Here is a 6000-nt window from a genome sequence, read left to right as displayed (position 1 = left end):
TAACATGTTTCACCATAAGGTGATAAAATTGTAAAATGCTAGGTCGATGCATGCTCATCTCGTACGAGTAGCTTTATGTTACTCACCCCTACGATATTGAGGCATATTTCAGGTACAGGACTCAGGATTTGAAGATTCCGTTGCTCCTTAGATGGCTTACAGTTTCTAAGTTTCTATTTTATGCAAGTGTTAGCATAAGATGCCTCTTTGTAGCCCTATTTGTTTAAACTTGTATTCGTTGATTCGTATGTGTACATAAGTGCACTCTTTTCAATGTATTTAACATATATGAGATGAGGCCAGAGGCCAATGATGTATCTCGTTTTCTATGCACTTTTATTTTCAAAGTTTATTATGAAAATATGGGAAAATGTTAAGTCATTGCTTTATAACTTTCGCATCGGGTGTTGGGATTTTATATCTTTTCTGCCCGGACTCAGAATCAGACGATTCTTGAGTCTAATTTTGTTCATTTTTCGTTGTCCTTCCAATGGTGTGCGCGGTGGCACCCTTTTCAGTGAGAAATGACCATTTTGCCCTTAGTTCATCTCTTTTCGGGTTAGGCATTCTTGCTTCATTTGCTTGGCTCATTTGAGTTCCGTGGCTTCATGGAGAGTTATTTTGGGGCCTTAGGGATGACATACATCTCTTGAGGTCATTTGGCTTCTTTCGCTTCTGCATTTCGGGTCCGTTGTCAGGTTAACTTCCGGTTCATCACTAACGCACCGGGTTGAGAGATCCGGGTCGTTACAGGTGGTATCAGAGCTCCTACGTTTGAATACCTTGGACGATGGGTTTTGGGTGCATATCATGCTTATGTTGCCATGCTCTATGTGTTTATATGCTTCATGATAACATGTTTTGGTTTGATAACATGTTTATGTGCTTACGTGCTACATGTGGTATGCCGTTTGTTTAGCATAATTTAAATATTATGTAAAGAGCATGACATATGATGTATTCTAGGTCAGATTTGTATATGCATAACTGTGTTGCATATTTGGCATGACACGAGATTGGTCATTGAGGCTCGAGTTGAGGTTGATGGTGATTGTAATCATGGTTGTATTGTAGTTTAGGTTGTTGTTGACCTAGGGTTGGTTTTGAGGTAGGTGGAGAGACACCTTTTGTTTAGGCTCTCGTGGGGTGAGCCATTAGGCACAACCGTAGTACTGGATTTGTTGATTTTAGGCCATGGTTAGGTTTTGGACCTTTTGGGATCCTTGGTTGTTTTAGAAGGTTCCTCTGAGATTGCAATTTTCGTGGGCAGGTGCATGGCACTGTCATGCTACCGTACTGGCAAGCTACGAGTGCTGTTCGGATGGAATCTGCGTTGGGTTTTGTTCCGATGGGTGTAGTCCTTTTGATCGATAATGATGATGGTTGTTTTGGGGATCAGTCGTAGTGATCGATTTGGTTGTCTGATTGTATGGCTAGAGTTGCCATTTTCTTTGAATTCTCCTTGCGCGATGACGCTTTTGGGGTCAAGTCGATTGATAGATGCTTCGGGTAGAGAGAGTATTGCATTGTTAGTGTCACTTGTAGTGTCACCCTTAGATTCAGAGATGGATTATAAGAGTCTTACCATTGTGGTAGGGCTCACGTTTGTTTTGAGACAGGTTGTTGTTGCATTGGTTTTTGGAGTCAGTGTATAGCTAGGATTGGTCCTTCCTTTTTACCTAGGCACTCTAGGATACGATGTCCATAGGGTTCATTGTTGTATCACTTTTGTTTTTTGCAGTTTCATTTACTACAATGTTAGTAGTATGATTTATGATATTGTGATGCATGAGTAGATGGAGGTCTATCCACGTTTTCCTTCTTGTTGTGTGGCAATAGCATGCCTTTCTTATATGCTTCGAGATGCCATGTTGTTACTGCTCTCTAATGACATGCTTTTGTGTTTATGTGGAGACGTGTAACATGTGCTTTTGATTTTTATCTTTGTAAGTAGATTTTCTTTCTGGCAGTTGCATTCCTTGTCATATGCATAACTTTCAGGTTTGGTTTTCCCATTCGTTTCCCTTGGTCGCACGTAGTCTATATTTGGGTTTCCACAATGGTTTTGTGCTGGTTCGTGTTAGGGACTTCACAAGGAGTGAGTCTCTTCCCTCCGTTGCGTTGTGACCTATTTTGGGGTTGGTTGGTCCATGAGGATCATCGTTGTTGTCTTGAGTCCTTGGTGAGGATTTGATAGATTTTAGTCGACTTACTTCCATGTAGGGGGTGAAGTCGTTGACTTTATTGTCTTTCATTTCAGAGATGGAGTCGTGGTGTTGTCCTTTTTAGGACTGGTAGTCCCCTTTTTTTCGTGTCTTCCCTTGGGGAGTTCCTGCCGTGGTTGTTGACGGTTGTGATGTTCAAGTGAGTTGATTGGTGTGAGATCATTTTACGGAGACTTATGTCCATATCTTTGAGGATTGTTTGATTCGTGAGGTGAGCTTGATGCTCTTTTGAGAATGTCTTTTGGAGACTTGTTCCAGTTTTGGAGGCCTGGATGTGGTTGACTCTTAGGAGGAGTTTTGGGGGATCGTTGTTGGATATGGCTTGCTTGTGGAGTTTTCTCGTCCTAGTTATGACTAGGCACGGCCTTGAGGAATTGTAGTTCCAGTGGTTGTTTATAGATGGATCGAAATTGAGGAATTTTGATTTTGCTTGGTGTTGTCAAGTACGATTTTGAGAGACTCATTCTATGACCTTGGTTGTCAAGATTTTGATGTGTGTGCCACATCGTGGACTTGTATTTCGAGGATCTAGTTATCCGTGATAGGTATTTTGATCTGATGTTTGATTACGATGAGTAGTCTTATAGTTGATCTATTTTAGGATGATATCTGGGATTTTGGAGATGCTATTTTGCTTGTCAGACTTTGGATTCGTAATTGATGTTGTTGATAGTAGTGTTTTGAGATGTTAAAATTGTTGGTCTTTTTGTATTGAGGATTTAAGGCCTTAAGCGTAGCGGTACCTATGGCATCGTTGTCAGAGTTTTGGGATTGGCCAGGATGGTCCGACCGGACATTTTTGGACCATATCTCAACTCTCACAAAATGTTGGTTTCCGTAGTGCTTTTGGTAATGATTATTTTTGGCATTGAAGTCATTTGTATCAAGAGGTTTCATGGGTAAACCTAGTGGGGGCAGGTTATGAATTGGTGCCATATACTGTCATGCTACCGTACAAGTTGTGTGCTGTGGGCGGGTGCTAGTTGTCGTCGATGCTACCTTACTGACAAGTAAGTGTGGGCGGACACTAGGAATTGTCATTGCTACCACACATTTGAGTACGTCGTAGGCGGATTCTGGTCGCTATTCGTACTGCCATGTCGTCTTTGTTTAGTACTTTGATTTGATTCATGGATATCATGGAGTTCTATTGGTGGTTGTTTTTGGTTCCTTATGATAGTTCGTCAGAAGGGGTGCTTTCGATTGTTGTCTTCCGTTCCCTCGTCTGGCCTTAAGTTCTGTGTGTGAGTTTCAACTTGTGGTGTGGCCATGTGATCACTTTTCTTTTGAGGAGTTGTCCTGTCGTGAGCACGTGGATGCGAATGACATGGGGTTGTACGTTGTCTTCAGTTTTGGGATTGCTTTTGTAGCATGTTGTGAGGGATACTCAGAGATGTACTCCGTAGTTATCCTGGTTTCACCTTTTTGTTTTGTTGGGGCTAGATTTCGGGTACGAAATCCCTTTAAGGTGGGAAGGTTGTAATGGCCCGGTCATTTTTCTTCCTTTTCTTTTTCTCAGATTTTAACGGATATTTTTTTTTCCCGTTGTCTTTTCCTTTTTGGGTTCGGTTTTTCATCACTTGATGTCATCTTGAGTGCTCTGGAATGATTTCCGAGACTCTTTTCCTTGGATTGACAACTTCCTTTGGAGATTGTATCATTTCCATATTTTATTTTTCCGAACACTATTCACATTTTGTCTTTTTCTCGTTTATCATTTTTCCTTACACAACCTCACTTTTTGTGCTCGGATTTGATTCCGGTTTTGCATGTATTCATGATATTTGATTTCCATGATAGTGGTATTTTTACTTTTCTAGAAAAGCATGTTGATTGCTTACTTCTTTCATAAAGGGGCATTAATGCATACTTTAGTGTAATTATTCTTAACTTGTGGGGTTTTAGTGTAATTAAATAAAGTAATTATTTTTCATCTTGGGGACCATTGTGTAATTAAATTTGGAAGATATTTTCAAAAATGACCTTTTTACAATTTTTGAAAAGTGTGACAAGTGTCACACTCTCATTGGTCCACTAGTTGACATTTGTGTGGAAACACTTTAATGCATTGGATAATGACATTTGGAGCGTGATGATTCATCCACTTGTTGGCCTAGGATTGGTGCACTTGTTGGCTTGGATGGTTGACAAGTGTAGGTGTGGGATCAAGCCTAGGAAGGAGCCATGGATTGGTGACAAGTGTAGGTTCATAATTTAGTCTTGCAAATATCTTTGGGCCACTTTGGGATTATGGTTTTAAAGGTGGGTTTTTGTGCAATTGATCATAGATGTGTATGTTGACCATGGTGTAAGACCACATAGTAAGTAGAGGATTTCTATTTCCTCCACTCACACTTAACCACATTATTTCATTCTCTTCCTTACAAGAAAACCCTAGCTTCCATGGATGGAGCTTGAAGCCTTAGGCATTGACCTTGATCTTTAAGGCCCTTCCACTTACTTTAGACCATAAAGTTTGGAATACTTTTTGTTCCCCTCATCCTCCTCTTCAAAACCCTTGAAGGATCTAGCTTAACTCCTAGTTTTGCTTTGGTATCTAAAAATTCAATTCTCTAGTGAGGTATTGATCTATTATTTTGAAACATTTTTATGTCATTATTGAGTGTTCTACACGCATGGAATTGAAAGACTTGTATTTTGCCCTTAAACTGTTTTAACTTGAAATTAATCTTGTCAAATTAAATATAGAATATGAAAATATACTCAATTAGATTTCTTTTAGTTTTGGTTTCATGTAATTTGGATTTAAAATGAATTAGTTTTGAATTTTTGAAGTTGCAAGCTAGTTGCTGGAAATTTGAAGCTTTTCCTTTTCGGTCCGAAAATGAATTTTTATATGGAATTGTGGTGCTTCAATTATCTTGAAATTTTTACTGAAACTTTTCCCATGGCTTTTACACTACACAGAATTTTTTCACGATTTTAGAGCATTTCTAAATTTTTTTAAAAATCCGAAACTATCTGCTGTCCATGTTTTTATTGCAGCTGGAAAACATATTTTTAGATGATTTATTTCACTAACCTTTTGACATTATATCATGTCTTAAATTTCCAATTTTACACTCTCATATGTTTACTTCCAAAATAAATTAGGTTTGCTCAATTTGAATGTCAAATGAATTTTTCATGAATTTTCAAAGTTGGAAGCTACAGGCTGAAAATGTGTTTTCTGGGCAGAATTTATTTCAAAGGTTCTGGTCAAAACTATTTCAATTGGGAAAATATTTTGTTAAACTAAATTTATATTATCAAATTACAGTGTTTAAGCTTTCAATGGGCTTTGGATTCATTCAATTTGGGTTAGAATTGAATTTTTTATGAATTTTACAAGTTGAAGGTAGCAAGCTGAAAAATCTGTTTTGCGGACCGGAAATTTGGGGCGATTTCATTTCGGTGGTAATTGGGATTTTCTTTCCAATTGAGGTAGGGAATGTTTTAGCATTATTTCTGTGTTGTATTGTGTGTTTGTCATGATTGTACAACATATATGTATGCCTTGTATCAAATCTAGAAAGTTATTAATTTTTATTTCTTTGCATAAGATTTAAAATTTATGATGATGTATAACTTTGATTTGAATTATAACATACTAAGAAATTATGTTTAGATATGTTGGTTAACATATATTAAATTTGGATCATTTGATTAAGAATTACAACTTTTATTTAATATTTATCTTTAGTGAAAGTTTAATTCATATGGTTGTATCAAGCATTAAATCAAGTTGTAATGTAGTATTTAAATAGGCCTTCGC

Source organism: Cornus florida, unplaced genomic scaffold, assembly GCF_030987335.1.
Source record: "Cornus florida cultivar Cherokee Brave unplaced genomic scaffold, ASM3098733v1 CherokeeBrave_3.0.0_Hap2_Chr05, whole genome shotgun sequence".
NCBI classification, from domain to species: Eukaryota; Viridiplantae; Streptophyta; class Magnoliopsida; order Cornales; family Cornaceae; genus Cornus; species Cornus florida.
This window is presented reverse-complemented; position numbering follows the sequence as displayed.